Raw genomic sequence first — 27,370 nt, forward strand, 5'->3', positions numbered from 1 at the left:
CTGCTTCGTCGTGGGGCTCCACCGCTCCTTCTGGGCGGGGGGCTCCCGAATCCACCCAAGCTTTCAGTGCCTTTTGCATATCTTCTTTGGTGTTGAGACCAGTGGTAGCGATTCTGAGTTCCTTACAGAATTGCTTTAGTTCCCTGTGAGTGTACTCTTCCAGCTGTTCCACCTGGAACACGGTACTGGCGTCGTCTTCTACGAGAACCACGGCGTTTCCTTCTGCCATCTTTGTCGGTAGTGCGTCAGCCATTCACGGTACGATCTCTAGATTATGGGCCCGAATCCCGTCGCTTGCCACCAATGTTAGAAGGCGACCTCAGAGGGGCCCGGAGGGGGCCCTGACTGTCCTGAGACCAACCCTCGAGGTATCGTAGCCGGGCACTGGCGGGAGACTCCTCAGGGGAGGAATCTCGTATCTAGGATCGTACACTCGGCACCACACGACAAAGAGACACCACACCGAGAGTTCTTAAGAGCAAATCTTTATCAGATCGGAGTGGTAAGATCTTTATGATCAGCAAGGCAATATATATACAAGTAGAGCGCGGGCTCACAAAGTCTTGGAGGGGGGTTAGGAGGTAGCGGGACAGTCTTTGGGGGAATGGATCAAATGCAGGAGCGTATCCGGCGCACAGCTCACAATCCTCGAGCTGGGGGATACGCTTGTTGTCGTGGGGTCCGGCGGGACCAAGGGAGTCTGGGGGCGCTGCGAGATACTCAGCAGGCTCGAGTACAAGTTCGGAGGTCTTACGATCTTCAGGGAGCCGCGAGTCACTCAGCAGGGCTCAAGCACAAGTTCGGAGGTCTTACGATCTTCAGGGAGCCGCGAGTCACTCAGCAGGGCTCAAGCACAAGTTCGGAGGTCTTACGATCTTCAGGGAGCCGCGAGTCACTCAGCAGGGCTCAAGCACAAGTTCGGAGGTCTTACGATCTTTCAGGGAGCCGCGAGTCACTCAGCAGGGCTCAGGTGTTCCCAAGGCGAATCTGCCGGACAGTCCCAGGGCACCCCTTGTTATAGGGCGACTCCTCTTTGATGTCCGGAGTCTGTGCAGGCAGGGGTCTTGTCACCTGGGGGTCGCTTGTTGGGGGTTTCCTGCCATTGTCCTTTGATCCTTTCAGGGCCGGGTCGGGAGGAGCCCCAGACACCCAGCAGGCGTGGAGCCAGCCCTCAGGGAGGCCGGCGGGTCGATCGAAACCCACCTTCCCAGGGAAGCGCAGAGGTGTGATGGAAACTGCTCCTTCCTTTCTCATCCCAAGGGGAGCGCGATGTCCTCCAGCCGGAGTGGCGCCTGTATGCTAGGGTCACGCTGGGGCCGGGCGGCCATCTTGGTGCATGAAGTGGGCATGCGGGCCCGGGGTGGCCGAAGGAGGAAGGCCTACGGACGGGGGAAGTCCGGGTCGGGTGTGTGTGTTCTGGTGGGAAGGATCGGCCAGGCCAGGGGCTCGGGGCTGGTGTGAGGTGCAGGGGTCAGGTCTGACTATGTTACGAGGGCCGGGTCTAACACATGCATTGGAGTGGAAATAGTAATTTTAACTCCTACGCCATCCAACATTTACCCTACTGTTGCAGTGTTTGGAGTTGGAATAGTAATTTTATTCCCTCCACTATCTAATATTTGTTGTATTATTTTAGCTAATGTAGTATATAATTAATTTTAAAAAGATGACATTTCTTATTTTTTTTAAATTTGTTACATATATTTATTTATTTTTATTTATATTATTGGTCTATGTGTATAGATGTATTTATAATTTTTTTTTTAAATAAATATATAATGTTATTAAAATATTTAACAAAACATATTAATAAGTAAGTGAATATATTATATATTATATATTAAATGTATTTATACATTATGGTGCCGATTCCGATCCTGGAGAAACCGGGTACGAACCGTCGGGCGGAGCATTTTCCCCGTCCGACGCGTACCCGGTCAAAAAACATTACAAAATAGCAAGTACGATTCGTATGGAAAAAGTATTTCCGTACGAATCGTACAAAACACCGACCGCCGAAAATATCCATACAAATGTGATCCGGGAAAGCGCCGACGTGACGTCGGGACGCTTTCAGGCAGCGTTCCACGAACCAGGAAGTACGATCCGAACCAACGTCACCCCGCACGGACAATATTTTCCGACTGCCAAAAAGTGCCGGGAAATCAGGACGACGCGCACAAGGAGCACCTATACGCGACGGACATCCATGGACCCGAACCTACGTGTCATCCCAGCCCTCATAGCAGTCCACCTGCTCTACAGGAACCGACGCAGACGCCGCAGAAGGTCAGAACAACACCCAGGGGCAAAGGGGGGGGCAGGGGCAGGACACACGACCCCCTCCCAAGTCACAAATCACACATGCCCTGGACATACCTGACCTTCAGGGCCTGGTCACTCCGAGGGGGTGGGGGCGTGTCCAGCAACGCATGCGTCCGCCACAACGGAAGTGGGTGATGACGCGAACCAGCAACACAACAAGTCCGGTACGTACCGTACCCACGCCTTAAGAGCATGGGTACGGGTCGTACCACGCCCTTCCCTACGTCACCCCAACAATGGCGGTACGGCCCGTACCCACGTACTAAAGGCCTGGGTACGGGCCGTACCAGCATTGTTGGGGTGACGTAGGGGTACGCGTGGTACGACTCGTACCCACGCTCTGAAGGCCTGTGTACGGTGCGGACCCCCACCCGTGTATGTACGGCACGTACCAACACCCCACCTGTGTATGCATGGAGCGTACCCACACCCCACCAGTGTATGTACGGCGCGTACCCCCACCCCCGTATGTACGGCGCGTACCAACACACCACCCGTGTATGCATGGAGCGTACCCACACCCCACCAGTGTATGTACGGCGCGTACCACCACCCCCGTATGTACGTCGCGTACCCCCACCCCCGTATGTATGGCGCGTACCAACACCCCACCCATGTATGCATGGAGCGTACCCACACCCCACCAGTGTATGTACGGCGCGTACCCCCACCCCCGTATGTACGGCGCATACCAACACCCCACCCGTGTATGCATGGAGCGTACCCACACCCCACCAGTGTATGTACGGCGCATACCCCCACCCCCGTATGTACGGTGCGTACCAACACCCCACCCGTGTATGCATGGAGCGTACCCACACCCCACCAGTGTATGTACGGCGCGTACCACCACCCCCGTATGTACGACGCGTACGCCCACCCGCGTATGTCTGGCGCGTACCAACACCCCACCCGTGTATGCATGGAGCGTACCCACACCCCACCAGTGTATGCATGGCGCGTACCACCACCCCCGTATGTACGGCGCGTACCCTCACCCGCGTATGTACGGCGCGTACCAACACCCCACCCGTGTATGCATGGAGCATACCCACACCCCACCAGTGTATGTACGGCGCGTACCCCCACCCCCATATGTACGGCGCATACCCCCACCCGCGTATGTCCCCAGCGTACATGGCCAGACACAGGAGGGGTGGGTGCCTATCACTCCCAGCAGTGCCCAGACGCAGGAGGGGTGGGTGCTGAGTCCTCCCAGCAGTGCCCAGACGCAGGAGGGGTGGGTGCCTATCACTCCCAGCAGTGCCCAGACATGGGAAGGGTGGGTGCAGAGTCCTCCCAGCAGTGCCCAGACACAGGAGGGGCGGGTGCAGAGTCCTCCCAGCTGGGCCCAGACACAAGAGGGGTGGGTGCAGAGTCCTCCCAGCAGTGCCCAGACACAGGAGGGGTGGGTGCAGAGTCCTCCCAGCAGTGCCCAGACACAGGAGGGGTGGGTGCAGAGTCCTCCCAGCAGTGCCCAGACATGGGAAGGGTGGGTGCAGAGTCCTCCCAGCAGTGCTCAGACACAGGAGGGGTGGGTGCAGAGTCCTCCCAGCAGTGCCCAGACACAGGAGGGGTGGGTGCAGAGTCCTCCCAGCAGTGCCCAGACATTGGAAGGGTGGGTGTAGAGTCCTCCCAGCAGTGCCCAGACGCAGGAGGGGTGGGTGCAGAGTCCTCCCAGCAGTGCCCAATCATAGGAGGGGTGTGTGCCTATCACTCCCAGCAGTGCCCAGACATGGGAGGGGTGGGTGCAGAGTCCTCCCAGCAGTGCCCAGACACAGGAGGGGTGGGTGCAGAGTCCTCCCAGCAGTGCCCAGACACATGAGGGGTGGGTGCAGAGTCCTCCCAGCAGTGCCCAGACACAGGAGGGGTGGGTGCAGAGTCCTCCCAGCAGTGCCCAGACACAGGAGGGGTGGGTGCAGAGTCCTCCCAGCAGTGCCCAGACGCAGGGGGGGTGGGTGCAGAGTCCTCCCGGCAGTGCCCAGACATAGGAGGGGTGTGTGCCTATCACTCCCAGCAGTGCCCAGACATGGGAAGGGTGGGTGCAGAGTCCTCCCAGCAGTGCCCAGACACAGGAGGGGTGGGTGCAGAGTCCTCCCAGCAGTGCCCAGACACAGGAGGGGTGGGTGCAGAGTCCTCCCAGCAGTGCCCAGACGCAGGAGGGGTGGGTGCAGAGTCCTCCCGGCAGTGCCCAGGCATAGGAGGGGTGTGTGCCTATCACTCCCAGCAGTGCCCAGACATGGGAGGGGTGGGTGCAGAGTCCTCCCAGCAGTGCCCAGACACAGGAGGGGGGGTGCAGAGTCCTCCCAGCAGTGCCCACAGACACAGGAGGGGTGGGTGCAGAGTCCTCCCAGCAGTGCCCAGACACAGGAGGGGTGGGTGCAGAGTCCTCCCAGCAGTGCCCAGACATGGGAAGGGTGGGTGCAGAGTCCTCCCAGCAGTGCCCAGACGCAGGAGGGGTGGGTGCAGAGTCCTCCCAGCAGTGCCCAGACATAGGAGGGGTGTGTGCCTATCACTCCCAGCAGTGCCCAGACATGGGAAGGGTGGGTGCAGAGTCCTCCCAGCAGTGCCCAGACACAGGAGGGGTGGATGCAGAGTCCTCCCAGCAGTGCCCAGACACAGGAGGGGTGGGTGCAGAGTCCTCCCAGCAGTGCCCAGACATGGGAAGGGTGGGTGCAGAGTCCTCCCAGCAGTGCCCAGACGCAGGAGGGGTGGGTGCAGAGTCCTCCCAGCAGTGCCCAGACATAGGAGGGGTGGGTGCCTATCACTCCCAGCAGTGCCCAGACGCAGGAGGGGTGGGTGCAGAGTCCTCCCAGCAGTGCCCATGGAAAGCAAAGGGTGCAGTACCCACAGATACAATACCCACAATTGTCAGTCAGGTGCTCCAAGACCCTGCAGAACACGAAACACATGTGTGCGAGGATGGGAGTACAGACATGCAGAGTGTGTGAAAGGGAACATGTCCACATGAAGTCACGTCAACATACTCGATACTCAAGTACAGTGACCACCAAGGATGCCCTAATGATGCAGGTGGAAACCTCACCCAGCATGCATGGGCAAAGTTGAACGGATCTGTCACACACCAAGGAAATGTAGACACAGCTCAGCACAACAATTAGGAAACACCCTGCAGGGAAGATGTCAGGGTCCACAGAGGAAGGAACACACCTTGGGACAATGTCACCATGCAGTAAGAGCTGGAAATGAACCAAGTAATTTTGCAAATACCTTGTGATTGCACACAGATACCAGGGTCCACCCCATGAGCAGCACACTACTACATTTCCCAGACACCGAACACATTATCCCCACCCCAAACCATGGAGCAGCACCACCAACAGCAAGTCCAGGAAAGCATAAGTGTGCAAAACATAAACCAAAAGCTTTATTCAGCATTAAAATAGTCAATTTTTCGGAATGTCCATTGGTGACAAGGGCCATGGGCCAGGCCAGCATCAAAGTCCTGGGGGGGTACACATCGGGACGTGTGTCTCCTAGCTTGCCTGCACAGTTCACATGTCCATTTCATCCACAGAAGGGGGGGCATCATGTGGGGGGGAGGACCAGGCACCGCAGGGACAGGAGGGGCAAGGGTAGGTGTTGTGGGTGCAGGGATGGAGGACTCCACCACAGAGGGTGGGGCAGCGCCAAAGGTGGATGTGAGAAGGGCGCTGCACACGTTTGCAAGGTCCTCCAGCGTCCCCCCTGCACCCGAAAGAACCACAGGCCCCAAGGAGGGGGGGGCGGAGGGATGGGTCGCAGCGCTACTGGGGGAGGGTGTGGACAGGGGGGGGGGACTCAACCACCCTGACCGTGGACTCCTTTGACCACTTGCGGGGTGGTGTCACACTAGGGCTCAGGGACAGAGTGGCCAGGAAGGATTGTTTGGTTGAATCATGGCCAGGAGAGCTGAGGGGAGTGGATTTGGAGGCAGGGGGTTTGGATGAATGTGGACTCCCACTGTGGCTGCGTGTCTTTGTAATACGGACCATACATACGCGTGTACGGTCCGTATTACTATGACGTACGCATACGCCAGCACACCCACAGTGATAGGGACCCTACACACGAGTGTACGGCATGTATTACTATGGGTATGCTGGCGTATGCGTACGCCATAGTAATACGGACCATACATACGCGTGTACGGTCCGTATTACTATGGCGTACGCATACGCAAGCACCACCATAGTGATAGGGACCCTACACACGCACTCGGAGCGTATGTACGGTGGGATTCACACCTGACAGTGGTGACAGGCGGCACACAGGAATGAATTGAGCTGTCATACATGGCCAAGGCTGGACATCAAGGCATTGTCTGTGCAGTACTACATGTGTCGGGCACAGGTGGGTCAGGCTGTGATGTGGCAACATACTCCTGAGGTGTGAAGCTAATTACAATATGATGAGCTGTGTACACATGTCACGTGTGATGGTGCCCCATGTGCCACACATCCCCCTCACTCCTTTGACATGTGTGCATGGAGTACTGACTTGGTGGGCCATGCGTCACTGGCATGGCACAGTCACCGACACCCGCAAATGTCCCCTGATGCCAGGTACACGGAATGTTACCCCTGACAAGTGAATGCCCGCGTTGCACGCTGTAGCTATGTCATGTGTGTGTCATGTGTTCCCATAGGTTTGCTGTAGGTGTTTGGTCAAATGCATCTGCTGTAGCTGCAACCAACATGTGTCTGTGTGTAGATGGGCATGGCACACTGTTATGCACACCAGTACACATGTGTAATCCGACGTTAGGTGTGTATGTATGCATCGACACGGAGTTCCAAAACAAGGACATATCTGCATACTCTCAATGTATGTGTGATCAGTCTTGACATGTAATCCTTCATGGCAATGTGTGTGGTCTGTCCTTATTCCATAACATTTGACCTGTGCCTCTAGTGTTCCGCAACCTGTCTGTGCAATAAACATCCTTCTTCTGCACATATTTGGATGTCTGTAACTCCCGTAATGCGTCTGCCTGCTCACTTACACTGGCCCACAGCTAGTTTCATGGCATGGCATATTGAGGTTGAGAATCAACGTTTTTGTAGCTGGCTCTTGGTAGGAGTGTCACATGCCTGGCATACAGACCTGACTCTGTATGTGGCATATGTGTATTGCCAGTTGAGCATGTGCTCTGTACATTGACATTGGTGGTGTACTGTACTCACTCTTCGTTGTCCCTTCTAATTCACTGCAGGGCTCCGCCTCTCCTTCGACCAATTCCGGACTTGGCTGACATGCGGGAAAATGACTGTATACGCCGCTACCGCTTCCCCAACGCTTGATTGAGGACCTGACGACACGGCTGGCACCACTCCTCCAACCGCTACACAGGTATCCTGGTGCACTGACACCCAAGATGAAGGTGATGGCAGCCCTACATTTCTTGGCCACGGGTACCTTTCAACATACCATTGCCCATGTCGGTGGCATGTCCCAAACCATGTTCAGCCATGTGCTGCATGATTTTTTAGAGGCCATGTTGGTTCACCTGGATGAGTTCATTAAATTCCCAACTCCTGAGCAGTTGACAGGTGTCAAGCGTGAGTTCTATGCCCTGCGAGGGATGCCCCATGTCATTGGGTCCATAGATGGAACACATGTGGCTTTGGTACCACCACAGGCACAGGAGGTAGCCTTCCGTAGCCGCAAGCATTACCACTCCATTAATGCCCTTGCGGTGTGTCTTGCCAACATGCTGATTTCACATGTCTGTGCTCGTTTTCCAGGATCAGCACATGATGCGTACATCATGAGGCGTAGCAGGGTGCCTGAAATGATGCTGCAGCTGCGCAACGAACGAGCATGTATTGTTGGTGGGTATACTCTGGCAGTCCTGTATTTAACGTCATCTTCCTGTCTTACTGCTCCTCCTGACCCACTCTTGTCCATGATGTTTCCATGTAGGGGACGCTGGCTATCCCAACATGCCATGGCTGATCACGCCTCTCCCCAACCTCAGCACGGCTGCCCATCACCGCTACAACGCCCATGGGCGGACCAGGCGAGTGATAGAGAGGATGTTTGGCCTCCTGAAGAGCCGATTCCGCTGCCTCCACAAGACCGGTGGCGCACTCCCATATGCACCGGTGAAGATCTGCAAGATATTCCTCGTGTGCTGCATGCTGCACGACATGGCAGTGGAGAAAGCTGTGCCACTCATCCTGGATCCAGATGAGCAGGACCATCCACCCGTGGAGGATGAAGGGCTTGGCCACGAGGCAAGTGATGTGGAGGAGGAGGAGGCGGTAGAGGACATGCGGAGTCGGCTCATACGCGACTTCTTTGCTTAGTGGTGAGTTCCAGTGTCTGAGTGTGCATGCATTGGGCTGTGTGTGGCAAGTGTTGCAATGTGTGTGTCCATCTGCATGTCTTCCAAGTGAGTCAGAGGTGTGTTTGGATGTGTCACTCGAGTGATGGTGCAATAGAAGAATGTTTTTCCAGAGTCATCATTGTCACCTAGCATGTTGACAACCTAATACGTGTCAAGTACATGCACATGCATGCGGATTTGCTTCTTTTGGCTGACTTCTGGTGTCTCTCCCATCCACAGGTACTTGCGCATGCTGTCTGCTGGTGGCATTGTTGTGCTCCTGCTATTCCTCATGAACACAGCAACATGTGGTGAATCAGCGTTACATGCACGGACAAGTTCGCAAATCTACTTCGGGTAAGGGATGCTGCATGGCTTTTTGGGAGTGGTATTTGTTTTGAATGTGTGTGCACTGCTCCTGTTCATGTTTGGATACTTTACATACATGTAGATTCACCATGGGGCACATGACCTGGAGCAGAATTCACCTGAATTGATGGTCAGACTTGGTGACAGTCATCTGTAATGGGATTGTGATGGATCCATCAATGTGTGTAACACTGGCCTCGGAAACATACGGGTTGCACCGGGTTGACATGGTGTGTGAATTCCCCATTAGGGGCTCAATGGTGTATAGCAGGCTCTCCGTGAGCAGCAGGGGCTGTTTAGCTGTAACCCGTCACTTGTGTGCCAGTGCCATGGATTTCCAGCATCTGTGGTGGTAAGGGGGGTGCCAGTGTTGGTCCCACGTGTTCATCCACATGACCTGTGTATGTGTTGACAGAGTTGCATTAGCATTCCGACACACATGACTAATAAAGGTGTCCCTCTGCCTCCAAGGTGCCTCATCTCTGTCAATGGTGGTCTGTTGCCACTGAGCATGCGGCATGTCTGGCATTGTTGTCAGGGATGGTGCATATGAGTCTATGTGTAGAGTAGCAAGATGCAAGCTGTTTGTCAGGGATTAGATTCTGTATTGTGCATGATGTCCATGGCTGTGTAGGTATTGTGGCATGTCAGTCTCCACGACGGCCACTGTGCTGCATGTGAATCCATTGTGTGTGTGTGTGCCATGTTGAACCAGACATTCCTTCCTTGACATACACCTTTTGCATAGTTCCTTCCTGAGATCCTTGTCTTTGTGTGCTACTTGTGGCATTGTTTCCTTGACATGGCGCATGCTGCTGCAGGCCCTGCAGCAAGGGCACCCAGTGTCCACGCAAACGAGCTGGTGTTCATCATGGATTGCTTGCTGACATGTGCTATGCTGATCAGCAGCATCTGTGCCTCATGCGGCAGCACACTCTGAATTATGCACTAGATCCCCAGTTCCATCCACTTCAAGGCAAGAGGGAGACCATCCCCCAGGTCAACTACGACATCCGTGTCTAATCCTACCCTGCACTCGACGTTCATGTGCGTTAGAAATCCCATGATACTTGTCCACATCCAGGGTGCATCTGCACAGCTCTGCAACTACATCCGGCGACCAGGCCACATCAGCGTCAAACAGAGATGGGGGGAGTGGATCACTACCAGCTGCAGGATGACCTTCTAAATCCACGTACACACTCAGGATGCAGCCCACAAGCACAACACAACCTTGTGGCACTGTGATCCAACACCCAATTGTGCCATCTCCATGCATTCAACCTTGGCTGGCCCACCATTCTCCACATCCACCTGACTCAAGCATGCAGGGCATGGTTCTGCCACGTGTCTACACATACCTGGGACTCCCACCCCAGGACACTCCACATGATCCCTGACCTCTGTGCATGACTGTTGCTCTTCTAAATAGGTCTGTAGGCAAAGTTGTGCGGGCACCCCCTCAGCTGGTTGGGCCCATCACGGGTGAGTATGGTGCTCCATGTCTGTCTTGGATGGTACATTGTGACCCATGTGTGTCCTGTGCCAGACTCAGACCCCAGGGTATGGATGTTTGGAGTTACTTCAGAAATCAGGCATGGTTTGACTTTACAACCCACACATGTAGTGGAATAATGCAAAATGACGGCATCATCTTGTGATCGTGAAGACTTTAATTAGTGCTGGGGTACGTGTTTGGGGGGTGACAAGAGGTGCTTGGCGGGAGTGTAGAATCCAAAGTTCACAGGGGGAGTTGGTGTCCTTGCCATTGAAAGTCATCAGAGTCTGTGCCACAGTCTTTGTCAACATTGGTCAGACAGTGACCAGCAAGGCCATGTGGCAGAGAATGTCCTTTGGAGCTGTGCTGCTGTTGGGCCAGAGGGCCAGGTGCCAGGCCAGGAGACCTGGGAGATGGTGATGTTCCGCTGACTCTCACGGTCTTTTTCGTGGACGACCCACCTTCCTGCGGGGACCCTCAGAGGCAGGCCTTGACGATGCAAGGGACGCTCCATCAGATGACTCCTCCTCCTCCTCCCTCCCTGTTTCTGGTGCTGCTCTACGCCTGGTGGCACAGGGAGGGTTTGCCAGGCTTTGGGCGATCTGATGGAGGGATTGGCTCACGTCCCTGTGCACCGCCAGGAGCACTTCCGGTCTTGCCTCCATCCTGGCATGATGCTCCAACTGCAGGGTCTTCATCTCATTGAGGGTCCCCACTACCTGGGCGATGCCTCTGGAGTCACGCTGGTATGCGTCCAGGATGTTTCTGACGTGTCCCATAGCCGGGTCCTGAGCCAACTGGGCAGGTTCGCGCCTCTGCCATCCTCCACTCCCACCACCCCTGCCCACTTGCGCCTGGCCTGCCGTTGTGGGCACATCGGGTCTCCGGGACCCCTGAGGGATGGCATTTGCGGTGTCGCCTGCCTCCTCCTGGGTGCCCGGAGAACCTTGTCCCTCCTGGACAGACTGGCTGTGTTGTTGTGTGCGGGCAGGGCTCCTGGGTGTCTCCTGGGATGTGGCAGGAATGGGGTTTGGCACAGTTGTACCTGCCGCAGGTGCTGCAGGTGGTTGGGCTCCCTCTGTCTCCCTTTCTCCCTCCCTCTGTCAGCCTCCTCCCTCTGTCCGTCTCCCTTTCTCCCTCCCTCTGTCAGCCTCCTCCCTCTGTCCGTCTCCCTCTATCTCCCTCCCTCTATCAGCCTCCTCCCTCTGTCCGTCTCCCTTTCTCCCTCCCTCTGTCAGCCTCCTCCCTCCGTCCGTCTCCCTCTATCTCCCTTTCTCCCTCCCTCTATCAGCCTCCTCCCTCCCTCTGTCTGTCTCCCTGTGTCCACCTCTGTCTCTGTCCTTCTCTGTGCCCCTCTCCCTCCCTCTGTGTGTCACCCTCTGTCACCTCAGCACAGCTTCCTGGGCACACACAGTTTGCAGGTATTGCAAAGGCCATTGGCTTGTTCATGTGGGTTTGTTTCTTCTCTGCCGGCACCCATTGGGCGGAGTGTCTGAGTCTGCGCTGCTGTTATGTGCAAATTGTGCCTTCATACCCATGTCGTCCTGCAACGCGGCCACCATTAGCAGGCAAAACAGTACTGTGTGGGGACACACTGTTTGTATGGCTGTGCCCTATGCCATATGGGCTGAGGGCATTGTTGTGTGCTTCAGAGTTCTATGTTAGTTTTGAGGCCCACCCTCCCGGCATCAGGGACATCCTGTCTTGTGTTGGTGTTTTGTGTGGCCTGTGACCTGGCATGGCCTTGCTTGGGGCATGGGGCATGGAGGCGCTAGTGGCATGTGTGTTTTTGGAGCGTGGTTGTGTCAGGTGCTGCCTTTGGGGGGGTTCCATGCATGCTTGGTATTTGGGTTGTATATGGCGTTCCCCCCATGTGAGGTGAGTTGTTTGTGTACTCACCAGGCTCTCGGACTCCTTCTAGTCCATCTACTACCAACGGCGGCAGCGTGGCCATCACCCAGGGATGGTACTGTACCGGTCTGCGGGGTGGCCCTCTTCCAGTGATGTTGGCCTGGTTGTGCTCGTACGTCATTTTGCGGCGGACCGTCCTCCGCAGATCGTACCACCTGGCTTGGCACTCATGCCTGGTCCTTCTGGTGGCCCCAACAGCATTCACGGAATTGACTATCCTCTCCCACATGGCAGTTTTTTCTGATATGCTGGTCCGTCTGACCAATGTTCCAAAGAGCTGTGGCTCGACTCTGATGATTTCGTCGACAAGGACCTCCAGCTCGTCCTTTGTGAACTTTGGATTCTTGTTGGTGGGCATGGTGTGGGGTGTGGGTGTGGATGGTTGTGGGGGTGGGGGTGTGGATGGGTGTGGGTGTGGATGGTTGTGGGTGTGCAGGTGTGTGTGTGTGAATGTGATGAGAGTGTGTTTGTGATGGTGGTTGTGTGAAGGAGTGCAAGTGTAAGGTGTATTGATGGTTGAAGTATGGTGCAGTGCGTTGTCTCTGGGGTCTGACAGCAGTGGATCTGTTGCAAAGGATCATGGTTTGTGTGTATTGGTCCTTTTTATTGGTCCATTTGTGGGTGTGGCTGTGTTTGAACTTTGGGTGGGTGTGTTATAAGGAGTGGTAGTGGTTTGGGCCTCTGTTTATCTGTTTGTCAGTTGCAGGTCAGTGTATAGGATGTATTTGGCCTTGTTGGATATGTTTTGTGGTCTTGTGTGCCTCGAATTGACTCTCCTTGTGTTTTTTTGGTTTGTCCTGGTTCAATGGGAGTGTTTTTAGCGTCTGTACGGTGCGTACATGGGCCATGTTGTTGTGCAGTGCTGTCCTTTGCTATGGCTTAGTAAGACTCGTACATGGCTGATGTTGGGTGAGGGTGCTGGTGTGTGGGCCTGGGGTAGGGTGCGTACGAACACGGGCAGGGTGTTGGTCCACACCGTCCATCGGTGGTGGTGTTTCGCACCGTACATACAGGGGGGGCTGGGTGTAGGGTCCGTACATACATGGGTGGGGTGGGGGTATGGTCCGTACATACACGGGTGGGGGTTCGGCGCGTACATGCACTGGTGGGGTGGGGGTACGGTCCGTACATACACGGGTGGGGGTTCGGCGTGTACATGCACTGGTGGGGTGTTGGTACGCGCCGTACATACACGGGTGGGGGTTCGGCGTGTACATGCACTGGTGGGGTGTTGGTACGCGCCGTACATACACGGGTGGGGGTTCGGCGCGTACATGCACTGGTGGGGTGTTGGTACGCGCCTTACATACACGGGTGGGGGTTCGGCGCGTACATGCACTGGTGGGGTGGGGGTACAGTCCGTACATACACGGGTGGGGTGGGGTGGGGGTACGGTCCGTACATACACTGGTGGGGTGGGGGTACGGTCCGTACATACACTGGTGGGGTGTTGGTACGCGCCGTACATACACGGGTGGGGGTTCGGCGTGTACATGCACTGGTGGGGTGGGGGTACGGCCTGTACATACACTGATGGGGTGGGGGTATGGTCCGTACATACACGGTTGGGGGTTCGGCGCGTACATGCACTGGTGGGGTGTTGGTATGCGCCGTACATACACGGGTGGGTGCAGCACATACATGCACTGGTGGGGTGGGGGTACACGCCGTACATACACTGCTGGGGTGGGGGTATGGTCCGTACATACACGGGTGGGGGTTCGGTCCGTACATACACTGGTGGGGTGGGGGTACGGTCCGTACATACATGGGTGGGGGTTGGGCACATACATGCACTGGTGGGGTGTTGGTACGCGCCGTACATACACGGGTGGGGGTTCGGCGCGTACATGCACTGGTTGGGTGGGGGTACGGTCCGTACATACACTGCTGGGGTGGGGGTACGGTCCGTACATACACGGGTGGGGGTTCGGTCTGTACATACACTGGTGGGGTGGGGGTACGGTCTGTACATACACTGGTGGGGTGGGGGTACGGTCCGTACATACACGGGTGGAGGTTTGGCGCGTACATGCACTGGTGGGGTGTTGGTACGCGTCGTACATACACGGGTGGGGGTTCGGCGCGTACATGCACTGGTGGGGTGTTGGTACGCGCCGTTCATACACGGGTGGGGGTTCGGCACGTACATGCACTGGTGGGGTGGGGGTACGGTCCATACATACACGGGTGGGGTGGGGTGGGGGTACGGTCCGCACATACACTGGTGGGGTGGGGGTACGGTCCGTACATACACGGGTGGGGGTTCGGCGCGTACATCCGCAGCCGGGGGGCGTTTAGCGCGTACATGCGGGGTCTGTGGTGGGGTGTTCGGCGCGTGTGCGGGCACGTGTCCCCATGCTTGCTATGGGAGTTCGGTCCGTACGGTGTTATTTCCATACAGTTGTGAAATCGAAAGGACGGGAGTGATCGTACTTGCGCGGTCGGACTTCATTTTTCCGATTCGTAGGGTAAATCGTCCGGGGATGTGTCGGACACATCTTCCGACCCGTGTGGGGAAATTTTCCCAATGCGATTCGTATGGACTTTTTCCCATACGAATCGCATTTCCCATTTTCCCATACGAATCGTACTTGGCAGTTTGTACGCTACTTGTACGATTCGTACGGTAAAAATACCGGATACGATTCGTACGGGGAAAATTTTTCCAGGATCGGAATCGGCACCTATATATTTTTTATTTATAATTTTTAAACATTTTAAAATATTTTTAACTATGTTTATTTTTATTATATGTATAATTTACTTTATTTTCATTTTTTTTTACATTAAAAAAACCCGATATTTTTAACAACGATATTGTTGACAACAATTTTTTTTCTCCATATTTTTGTACTTACCATAATGTAGATAGAATGTCGATATTCTTGACTTCGATATTCTTGCTGCGATATTGTTGTAGGTCGGCATTCTGACCTTCGATATTCTGTCAGTGATCCGGAAGCCAAAATTTGGATGATGTGATGTGCCACTTAGAATCCTCCGATTTAAAAAACAAAATTATTTCTAAGTCAAAGGGGAAAAAAGAAGAACCACGTATATGCACTGGTGGGGTGGGGGTACGGTCCGTACATACACGGGTGGGGGTTCGGAATAGACTATGGAATGGAAGAAAAATGAAGATCTGTCAGTTGAAATATTTGTCTTAGCCTACAAATCTGTAATTCATAAATTAAACACAATGAAATATAGAGAACTCTTTGACTTCCTGGCCAACATTTTTGATGTTTTTGATTTAAACTCAGTAATTGCCTACTTATCTTGAAGAGCTATGTGATAAATACATCTATAAAGAGATTTGCTCCCTGGCTATTTAGCAGATAGTTCCCTCTGGAGACATTTGACATGATTTTGCTTCCACTGTGTTTTCGGTCCATTAATACCGCATTCGATAGGTGTGAGGATACTGCCCATTTTTTTCATCTTCTGTAAACTTCATGCAGGCTTGTTAACAAACCAAATTTCAATTCTAAAACTTCCGTTGAATCCTTGGTAATCATTTTCTAATTTGTCTCTTGTTGCTTGTCATCTGAAACATTTCCGGCGAATGCTCTACACGCTTGGCTGCCATCATCATTGCAAACACTGATCAACAATCCCGTGCACACATACAGTATTAAAACAAGCAATTCAAATGTATATAAAAAGCAAATTGAGCAAAATCCAACGGAGATATCTTCATATTCTTTAATTGGTTGTTAACAAAACAGCCAGCCGACACGTGTTTCATCAAAGAGACAGTAGTCTCTGACTCTTCAGGGCTGTATGGTCTGATCCAAGCTCAGTGTACTCCCTGAAGAGTCAGAGACCACTATCTCTCTGATGAAACACGTGTCGGCTGGCTGCTTTGTTAACAACCAATTAAAGAATACCAAGATATCTCCGTTGGATTTTGCTCAATTTGCTTTTTATATACATTTGCATTGCTTGTTTTAATACGGTATGTGTGCATGGGATTGTCGATCTATGTCATGTGGTAGGGTTTCCTGCACAAATTAAGGGGTTATTAGGGGTTCCCCTTCCCAGTTAGCACCATACTAATTTGTTTGAATCAGAAACACACTGACGTCAAGAGGCTGAGCGCCAATTCTTCCTTAATACGAAAACCCTGTTCTTTTTGTACCAAATCATTGCAAACTCCCTTTGCCTCATTTGCCATCAGCCAGTATTTAACACTCACTGACTATTGAAAGATGGACTCTGCAAAGTTTTTAATTTACCGTTGAAAATGCTCACTTCCCAGCCCAGGCTTCCACACTCTCTTCCCGCTGTCGCCCATTTTATTAGCTGCCTGGTGCGTGCCTCTCCGGGGAGCTGATCAGCGCTGGCCGCCATCCTAAAGACTAGACTGTTTACTCTCTGAGCGGATTGGCAGCTGCCGGATCAATTACATCTCTGTTATTACACTCAGACCGAATCTCCAGGGATGATGCCTTCTGATTGAAGATACTGTAAAATGGTTTATGATTGTGTTGGCTTGTTTGCTTTTTCTGTAGCTGTGAGCTGACCTGGATGGAACTATTATCCCCCGGACAATCAGCATGATTTTGGTCCCACATCTTCATTAAAGCTAATGATGCAAACTGAACAACGTGGTACTGGTTTCCCTGTTTCCCTGTCAATCAAGTAGACAAGAGGCATTCATTCATCCACCGGATGATAATTAACAATCCTTAACTAGGGCACTAGGGCACTTTGTTGATTTTTTTTCCGCTCAGAATTACTGAAGTATTGTAAAGAGGAACCAGAACAACCACCGCAAAGATGTTGGTCTGTATTATTATTATTTATTACTGTCATTTATAGAGCGCGCAGCTACCTCCAACGGAGGTGTCCCGGCGCTAGACTGGGACTGAGAGATCAGCTACAAAGGAAAATGCAATGTTAATGATATTTGCCCGCAAAGACACACAGGAAATGGGGCATGCAATATCAGCTTTAATGGCTCACCTTGAGCTCTTCCTCATTTAATATATTCTAACTTGTTTTGATTTATGTTGTGAAGTTCTCCTGATTCCTTGTTTTGGGCCAAAGGAGGAGGGGGGGGGCGCAGCCCAGACCACAAAAAGCTCTATATGTGTGGAAAAGGAAGACAGATGCACCTTACAACAAACATTTCCCTTGGCCTTTGTACAAAACGAAACCTCACAAAATATTTGTCTACCTACCTTGCCTCCCACCCCCACCCCTAACGTTTCCCCTTTTCCCTTCCTTTGCAACAATTTTTAACCCCCAACTCGATCTTTCCATGCTGCCACATTAAACCTGTAACCTCTTCCTACTTCCTAAGATAACTATCTAACGAAACATTTCCTATGCTACCTTCCCCTTCCCGCCTGCTCCCGGAGTAACGTTTTCCAAACCTAAACTTAACCTGTAAACAATATAAACAACTAGTTACCAGGAAAAACGCCAGCACCTGCTTCAAGCGACACCCAATGCACCCGAAAATGGCCGGTTTTATTTTACCTAGCCCAAATGTAGCCCAACGAGCCCAATTGGGTCCTGGGCGGCACTAAGGCCCAAAAAACCCCTGCGGTCGGCCGCCCCCAAAAGCCCTATTATCTATCATTAACGTTACTCAAGCAATCGTAGTGAAAATTCTATACATTATGCATCTGCCTCATCTTAAATGTAGATAGCTTTAATCGTTGATGCTTCTGTTTACACACCTGGACACGGCACATAATTTTGGGAACATAAAGTGGGAAGCACTGTTATGTGATACCGTCAGTGCATTATTATCGAGAATCCGAAAAGAGAACTGTAATAGCTCCCATACCCTCCTCCCCCCAAACAATACATCCAAAGGTCATTAATTTTAATCTCCAATGCAGCAAAATAATCAAACTCTTGTACATACCCACTATAGCATGAATCTATAGAGAAACCTGGTTATGGTGTAAGTAGAGATTAAAGTGCTTGCATTGTTTTGATGTCTGTAACACCCTGAACCTTCTTTTGACATGTTCTCTGCCCCTTTGTTTTTACCCTAATAGAATATATATCTATTAGCCTTCTGGACAGGCTCCACATGGTGTTGTGCTGCTCAGCAGCAGAGTAGAAGGGTTTGCAAGAATGGAGGTTGGAGCACCAGATATGTCGCCACTCATATTATGGGATATCCACTGCCCCCTTAGCAGGCCTTGTAGAGGATAAAGGTTGGAGATAGATGCAATTCTATTGAGGGGTTGCATGTTCTTTTTCCTGCAGCCTTAAGGTGGAGCTTGCCAACCCTTTGCAGATAAAGACAATAGTTTCACAGTATCCTTTCCTGGTAAGTCTCCCCCGTCATGGAGCTGGAGATAGTTCATCTGCAAGCGAGCAGCACATCAGTTCAATGTATCTGCCTCACCCTCCATCTGCCCCTCAGTATCTCTCCACAGAAACAGTGGCCCAGTCTCTTCCATCCTAGGCTCCTCCTGCATGCCTTAAGCACCTGCATTAAAGAGGCAGCTGCCTTTAAAGTGTCATTTGTTTTCTTTTTTTTCATTTTGTTTGGAAAATTCCAAGATGCCTTGGAATGCCACCTGTAGGTTGGCGCATACCTTAGGAATTCATCAAACTGACATTCTTCTCTTTTTAAGTCTTAAGTTCAATGGCTGCCTTCCACTCAGCTTTTGTGCAGAGAGCATTTCATAGTGCTTTTCTGGAGTGAACGTTTTTTAACAAGAAAAGGTGGTGTCTAAATAGCAGTGCAAATATCATTCTAACACAGTACAAACAATTGGAGTCTCAGCTAATGGGGTGAGAACCCACCCCAATTAATCATCACAGTCCTTGACAGGATCAACTGCTAAAGTCACAAACAAAACCTGTGTTACTGAGCAGTCAGGCTTAGCTTAGAGGTAATGTGTGAAGTATTTATGTAGTACTCAAACAGTATTAAAGTGAAAACACAACACACGAATAATCTTAAACCAATTTAGAAAAATAGAGAAGAATTTAAATAAATAAAATGAAAATAAAATTACATACATCCAAAGTTTGAAATAAAAATGGCACCAAAAAGCACAAAGCGCCAACTGCAGGTATTTGGCCATGCTAGACCGATTTAAAGTCAAAAGTTAAGGCTGTTCTCAATGGATCGTTGGCCGGATACAGGGAACCGGTGCATCCTATTGGAATGTTTAGTTTCTGACTTGTTAAATGTTAAACAAACATATAAAGCGCATTAGCACCCACACAGGCATTCTGGCGCTGAAGAACATTAACTCAAATCACTCACAAATGTTGCAATGAAGAAATCATACCCAAGGGTCCTAGACAGCACCATTAGGATAGAGCCAGGTCTTCAGTTTCTTTCTAAACTGCAGCAGATCTTCTACCTGTCTAAGACTGGGCGGTAGTGCATTCCACATTCGAGCGGCTGAAGAACTGAATGCTCTTCCTCCTAGTTTTATTCTCTTAAACCTGGGCACCTTTACAAGTTTTGCTAAGGATGATCGCAAGCTTCAGGTGGGGACATATCATTTAAATTTACTCTGCAATGGTTTCGGCACTAGACCATGTAGGGCTTTAAAAAAAATATAGAGAGATTTAAATTGGATCCTCTGAGACACTGGAAGCCAGTGAAGCTCACTGAGGGCCTGGGAGGCTGAGGATCGGCGTGGTCTCATAAGTGCCAATTTGGCTGCAATTGTCTGACATCTCTGAAGTCTTTCAATCAGATATTTTGGGGCCTCTAGTGGAAGGGCATTGCAATAATCCAGTTGGCTCAGAACAACACTTCTCACTATCTGTGCCCTGGTTGGGATTGGTAGCATTGGAAGGATCTTCCTTAGCACCCTTATAAGGGATAAACACATCGCCACTGTTTTATTAACCTGAGTTTCTAATCTCAACCTCTCATCAAATATTACTCCCAAATTACGTACAGCTTCAGAAGGTATCATTGGCTTATCTACTGGGATTGGCCAAAAATTGGCCGGAAGCTTATGTGGGGTTTCCTGGGTCACACAGTATAAGATCTCTGTCTTATCACTGTTAAATTGTAAAGAATTATTTTTAAGTAAACGTACAGTCTCCTGCATACATTTATGGAAATTTTCCAGTGACAATGATTGGTCTCCTTCCAGTGACAAGATGAGCTGAGTGTCATCCACATAGTTCACCAGGCTGACAATATGGGACTTGATGACCGAAATCAAGGGGCTCATGTAGATATTAAACAATACTGGACTAATCGTCGATCCCTGAGGTACTCCATGCTGAATGTTAGTGAAGTCTAATTGATATGGGGGTAATGCTACTGCCTGTTGTCTATTTGACAGATAAGATTGAAACCATTTTAAGGCTGATCCCATTACCCCAACTTAAACCTTGCCAGGAGAATTATATGGTTCACTGTATCGAATGCGGCGGATAGGCCTAATAGATACTGACTGATCCTTATCCGCTCGCATTCGAAGTTCATCTAAGGCTGTCACCAGGGCAGTCTCGGTTCCATGTCCTGGCCGGAAGCTAAATTGTACCTCCTCTAGCTTATTGTTGTTCTCCAGAAACAACGAAAGCGTTTTGCTGACCAGACGTTCTAAGATCTTCACGGGATAGGGTAGAAGGGAGATAGGTTTATAGTTTTTAGGGCACAAAGGGTCCAAATTAGCTTTTTTCAAAAGTGGAGTCACTATTGCCGGTTTCCAACATATCGGTACTATTTTAAAACAGTTTCTGGAGGATAAGTAGTGATTAATGAGTCGTTTGTGGAGAAAGCTGCATCTAAGATCGAAGAATGGCATGACGACAATGGGGAGCCACTGTGTGAGGTCTCAGAGTCAATCGGTGGCTGCTCATTGTTAGGCCAGGCGAAGTTGTTGAAAAAGTTTGCCCGCTGTGAGAAGTTGGCCTGATGTATGATGTCACTAGTTCTAGTGTACACCTTATATCAGTCCAAACAACCCTTATGGTGATTGGTTGTAAAGTCAACCTTATAGACCAGCTATCCTAGTGGTAGCATGGACAAGAGCAGTCTTAGGCTAAACTCTGAATGGCTTGTGAAGCCAGCTGTGATACCATATATAATCCCTTGAATACCAAATGAAAGGACACCACAACAGATATATATATATAAAATAAAGTGTATTTATTCTAGTCAAACCCTCAGCACTCTTTATGAGATTAGAGGTAAGTACAACACAGTCTTATTTAAGCATACATTAAGTCACACAGGTAAGTAATACAATTAGGCCCTAGGGGCCCCGCAAACCATATACTAAGTAAGTGGTATAAGGACCACTGTCACGGAAATAGGATAGGCCTAGGCCTAGGGAATCGCTGGGGCTACACTACACTAGCAACAGTTAGGAAGTGGGAGCCCCACGGGATTCAGGTGCAGAGTGGAAACACTCACGCGTAATGTGTAAAAGTCGATAGAAAATAGTAGTTGTTAGAAATTAACAGTTTAAGGACACTTCTGAAGCAGCTAGAGAGTCGAGACTCGGAAACTAGACCCTAGGATAGTCACTACCCTTGTGAGCACCGAAGTACCCAAGTTACCTAGCCCACAGGCTGCGGGTGCATAGGTGTGAACTTGCGTCGGGTTTCTTCGTGGACTTCTATGGATGCCTGAAGGAAAGATGCTGACAGGCAGTCAGTGAAGAGTGTCCGGTGGATCCCAAGGCTGGGATCAAGAAGAGAGGAGACCTGCAAGCAGAAGGGACAGAGTCAAGGTCACTAGCCAGTGACCACGTGGAACCAGGAAGGAACCAGGCGATGTCGTGAAGATTGCAGGTGAAGGTGAAGCTTGTCGCTGCAGCCACGAGGACCAGGGAACGTCGAGGATGACCAGGACCAGGAGGCGAGCTGTCCCACGAAGGCTCTTGCTGTCGGCGGCGTCGAAGTTGGACTAGGGCTCACCAAGCCTTGGCAAGCGGAACCCACGAAGAACGGAGGACTTGCTTCTGGTGCAGACCAGGAAGGTCTGGGGTGCTTCTCTTTTGCAAGGAAGCGGGAGCCAGTCTGGAGGAGCCAAACCAGCAGTGAAGATTTCTGGATGCGTCGTCACAAAGGCCACTAGCCAACGGGCAAGCAACCGGACAGACGCGGCAAGCAGGAAAATGCAGAAGGGCCCCACGCAGGACTCGTGGAGTGTGGGGGGCTGATCTTCAGTGAAGATGGTGCTTGGGGTTGGGGCTTCTCAATCCCCGGTGCACAACTTCGAGGGTGCCTCAGAAGCTGCGCTGGAAGATACTAGCCACTTTTCCCAGGTAGCCGGTCCCACATCTCTCGTCGCCTCCACGGATCTCAGCTCGGCTGTGGATGTGGATCAGGGTCGGAGAAGTCTGGAAGTCAAGGCTCTGGTCGGGCTCTACAGTCGGTCCCTCGTAGAACTTCAGCAAAGCAAAGGGTAGTCTCTTGATGGTGCCTGTTTGCACAGGGTAGCCACTCCTTGGCCACAAGGGAGATTCTTCAGTCTTCTTCTTTCGTTGAATTTCGAAGGTCCAGAGTTTCTGTTCAAGTTGCAGGTTTAGGATAATCTAATCTCCTGGGGCCCAGCTACCACTCTTATACTAATCTGGGGGGCTGGGTTACCTGCTAGGTCACGCCTAATGGGTGGGACCTGGGAGGGGGGTGGTTACACCCCCTTCCCTTTGTCCAGTTTCGCGCCAGGACTGGGGCTGGAGTGCCCCAGCACCGGTTTGAACTGGACTATGCACGGGACACCTTGTGTGCCCCAGGCATGTCTCATTCTTTTCATCCCTCCCTGCCCCAATACACTAAGGCCTGTCTGGGGTGGTGCTATCACCTCCCAAGGCAGGAAACCTATTGTCCAAGCCTCCCTTGCCGGGATCACTCCCAGCAGCAGGAGGTCAGACTCGTGTCTGTGGCAGCAGCATCCATTTTGTGATGCTGGGGCTCTGGTTAACTTTAACCGGGTAAGTAGGTTACAACATGTCTTCTCCCTCTAGAAGGGAGGGATAATATCCTCATCCCCAGAAATGGGATGGGGGTATTATTCCAAAGTGTTAGACACCTTACACGACATGTTTTGATAAAGCCAAACCATAGTTACCATAACCGTTTAAGATTATAAGGCACTTTAAGAGTATATGGTAGGCTATATCATAGACAAGCTATAAGGACATGGTTCCGAAAGCTGCAGACAGGCTCAGCTCATGCTAGAGCACCATCTCACATGTTACCAAGCACTCTGCCTCCAGGATTGTTAAGGCCTGCCATAGGAGTGGCTGATAGGTACACATGTGTCTATATGTAAATTAGGTATAGGAATACTACACCTAAGCAAGGAGTGATTACACGACCTTGCCCCAGCTGAGTGATCAGCCAGTTGTGTCATAATGGAAGGCCAGGCTAGGGGTGGCATAATACATGCTGCAGCCCCTGGTAGGCCTAGGGTACACCTATGCCCTGGGTACCTAAGGTACACTGTACAGGGGCCAATAAGGTGATCCTATCCAAATGGGTTATGCACCTAAAGTACATAGTATCAATTTAGAGAGAGAACAGCAGGGCTGTGGGTCTGATTAGCAGGCCCACAGCCACATCTAAGTCGAAAACCAGTAAAGCAAAAGCAAAAAGTGGGGGTGAACATAGAAAGCAGACCCTACTCTCCTACACAACCCCCCCCCAAACTTAGGGACATTAAACTAACCTTGACCAGTTGAGTCTTCATGTTCTAAGTGGAAATATCTGGAGAGTCCATCTGCATTGGCATGGTCAGTCCCAGGTCTATGTTCCACTGTGAAGTCCATCCCCTGTAGGGAAATGGACCACCTAAGAAGTTTGGGATTTTCACCCTTCATCTGATTTAGCCACAAGAGGGGCTTATGGTCTGTCTGAATCTTGAAGTGAGTGCCAAACAAGTATGGCCTCAGCTTCTTCAGGGCCCAAACCACAGCAAAGGCCTCCCTCTCAATAGCTGACCAACGTTTCTCTCTAGGGGTCAGCCTTCTACTTATAAAAGCAATGGGCTGGTCTTGACCATCTACATTCAGTTGTGAAAGAACAGCTCCCACACCTAACTCAGAAGCATCTGTCTGGACAATGAACTCTTTGGAGTAGTCTGGACTTTTCAGAATAGGTGCACTGCACATGGCCTGCTTCAGGTCATCAAATGCTTTTTGACAGCTTACTGTCCACTGAACTTTCTTTGGCATCTTCTTGGAGGTCAAGTCATTAAGTGGTGTCACAATGGACCCATAGTTCTTAACAAACTTTCTGTAGTACCCAGTCAGGCCCAAGAAAGCTCTGACCTGAGTCTGGGTAGTTGGAGGAGTCCAGTCCTTTATGGTCTGGATCTTGCTCTCCAGTGGTTGAACCTGACCCCCACCAACTAGGTGGCCCAGGTATACAACCTTGCTCTGCCCTATCTGGCACTTAGTGGCCTTGATAGTGAGGCCTGCCTTTTGCAGGGCCTCTAAAACATTCTTCAGGTGGACCAGGTGATCCTCCCAGGTGGAGCTAAAGACAGCAATATCATCGAGATAAGCTGCACAATAATCATCCAACCCAGTAAGGACTTGATTCACCAACCTTTGGAAAGTGGCAGGTGCATTCTTCAAACCAAAGGGCATTACCACAAATTGATAATGTCCTCCTGGGGTCGAGAAATCAGTTTTGGCCTTTGCATTCTCAGCTAGTCTGATTTGCCAGTAGCCTGCTGTCAGGTCAAATGTGCTCAAAAACTTAGCAGCTGCCAGTCTGTCAATGAGCTCATCTGCCCTAGGTATTGGGTGGGCATCTGTCCTAGTGACAGCATTGAGACCTCTGTAATCCACGCAAAACCTCATCTCTCTCTTACCATCTTGGGTGTGAGGCTTTGGCACAAGGACTACAGGACTAGCTCAAGGGTTCTTTGAAGGTTCAATGACTCCCAGCTCCAACATCTTTTGTACCTCAACTTTTATGCAGTCCCTGACATGGTCAGGTTGCCTGTAGATTTTACTCTTCACAGGCAGACTGTCACCAGTGTCCACCTCATGGGTGCACCAGTTTGTCTGACTTGGGGTCAGAGAGAACATATGTCTGTAGGATTGCAGAACCTGTCTGCAGTCCTGTTGCTGATGGACAGTGAGGCTGTCAGAAAAGACCACACCATCAACTGAGCCATCATCAGGGTTCTGAGTCAACAGGTCTGGGAGAGGGTCACTCTCTTCCTCCTGCCCCTCATCTGTAGCCATGAGTAAGCCCATGTCTGCCCTGTCAACATATGCCTTCAATCTGTTGACATGAAGCACCCTGTGGGGGCTTCTGGGAGTCCCAAGGTCCACCAAGTAGGTGACTTCTCCCTTTTTCTCAACAATAGTGTGGGGTCCAGACCATTTGTCTTGGAGTGCTGCTGGGGCCACTGGCTCCAACACCCACACTTTCTGCCCTGGCTGGTAAACAGTCAGCACAGCCTTTTGGTCCTGCCAAGCTTTTTGGAGTTCTTGGCTTGCCTCAAGGTTTTTAGAAGCCTTCTTCATATACTCTGCCATCCTGGAGCGGAGACCAAGTACATAATCCACTATGTCAAGTTTGGGTTGTCTGAGAGGTCTCTCCCATCCTTCCCTCACTAAACATAGGGGTCCTCTTACAGGATGCCCAAACAAAAGCTCAAAAGGGCTGTAGCCAACCCCCTTTTGTGGGACCTCTCTGTAAGCAAACAGAAGGCAGGGTAAAAGGATGTCCCATCTTCGCCTAAGCTTGTGCTGTAAACCTTTTATCATTCCCTTTAGGGTCTTGTTGAATCTCTCAACAAGCCCATTGCACTGTGGGTGATAGGGTGTGGTGAACTTGTAGTTCACACCACACTCCTTCCACATTGCAGTCAAGTATCCTGACATGAAGTTGGCACCTCTGTCAGAAATGACCTCCTTTGGAAAGCCCACTCTGGAGAATACTCCAAGCAGGGCCCTTGCCACAACAGGAGCTGTTGTGGTCCTCAGGGGAATAGCTTCTGGATACCTGGTGGCATGGCCCACTATCACCAGTATGAATCTGTGCCCAGATGCTGTTTGTGGGTCCATTGGTCCTACAATATCTATGCCCACTCTTTCAAAGGGAACCCCCACCACAGGTAGTGGTATGAGGGGGGCCTTTGTGGTGCCACCTGATTTGCCACTGTCTTGGCAGGTGACACAGGAGCGACAAAACTCCTTGGTATCTTCTGACATATGGGGCCAGTGAAAGTGAGGGACAAGCCTGTTCCAAGTCTTGTTCTGGCCTAAGTGTCCTGCAAGGGGAATATCATGGGCCAAGGTAAGAAGGAAGCCTCTGAACTTCAGTGGTATGACCAACCTCCTGGATGCACCAGGCTTGGGGTCTCTAGCCTCTGAATACAGTAGCCCTTCATCCCAATACACTCTATGGGTACCTTGAGCATTCCCTGCAGCCTCCGCAGCAGCCAGCTGTCTGAGGGGTTCAAGAGAGGGGCAGTCTAATTGAGCCTGCCTCAGATCTGCCCTTGAAGGTCCCCCTGTCCCAATAGACTCAACCTGATCAGGTTCAAGTTCTTCTAGGACAGTTTCTTCAGGGCTCTCAGAATCATCCTCCTGGGAGGGCTGATCCACCACCTGAGGCAGGGGGGAAGGCACAGCCTTAACCCTACTGCTCTTTCTCTTGGGTTGTGACTGGTCCATAGTTTCAGGATCCAGCACTTGTTCAGTGGTGCACTTTTTGGCCTGTGACCTGGTCACAGCAAGGACATGTGTATCTATCCCCAGCATTTCTGCATGGGTCCTATACTCCACTTCAGACCAAACTGAAGTTTCAAGATCATTGCCCAGTAAACACTCTACAGGAAGGTCTGAACTAACAACAACTTTCTTGAGGCCAGTTACCCCTCCCCAGGAGAAGTTAACAATAGCCACACTATGGGAAGTAGTGGCATTGCTAGCGTTGGTCACTAGGTAATTCTCACCTAGTATGATCTGTCCAGGGTCCACAAAGGCAGGTGTCACCATTGTGACACTAGC

This window comes from Triturus cristatus, chromosome 5_1 (genome assembly GCF_964204655.1).
Source record: "Triturus cristatus chromosome 5_1, aTriCri1.1, whole genome shotgun sequence".
NCBI lineage: Eukaryota > Metazoa > Chordata > Amphibia > Caudata > Salamandridae > Triturus > Triturus cristatus.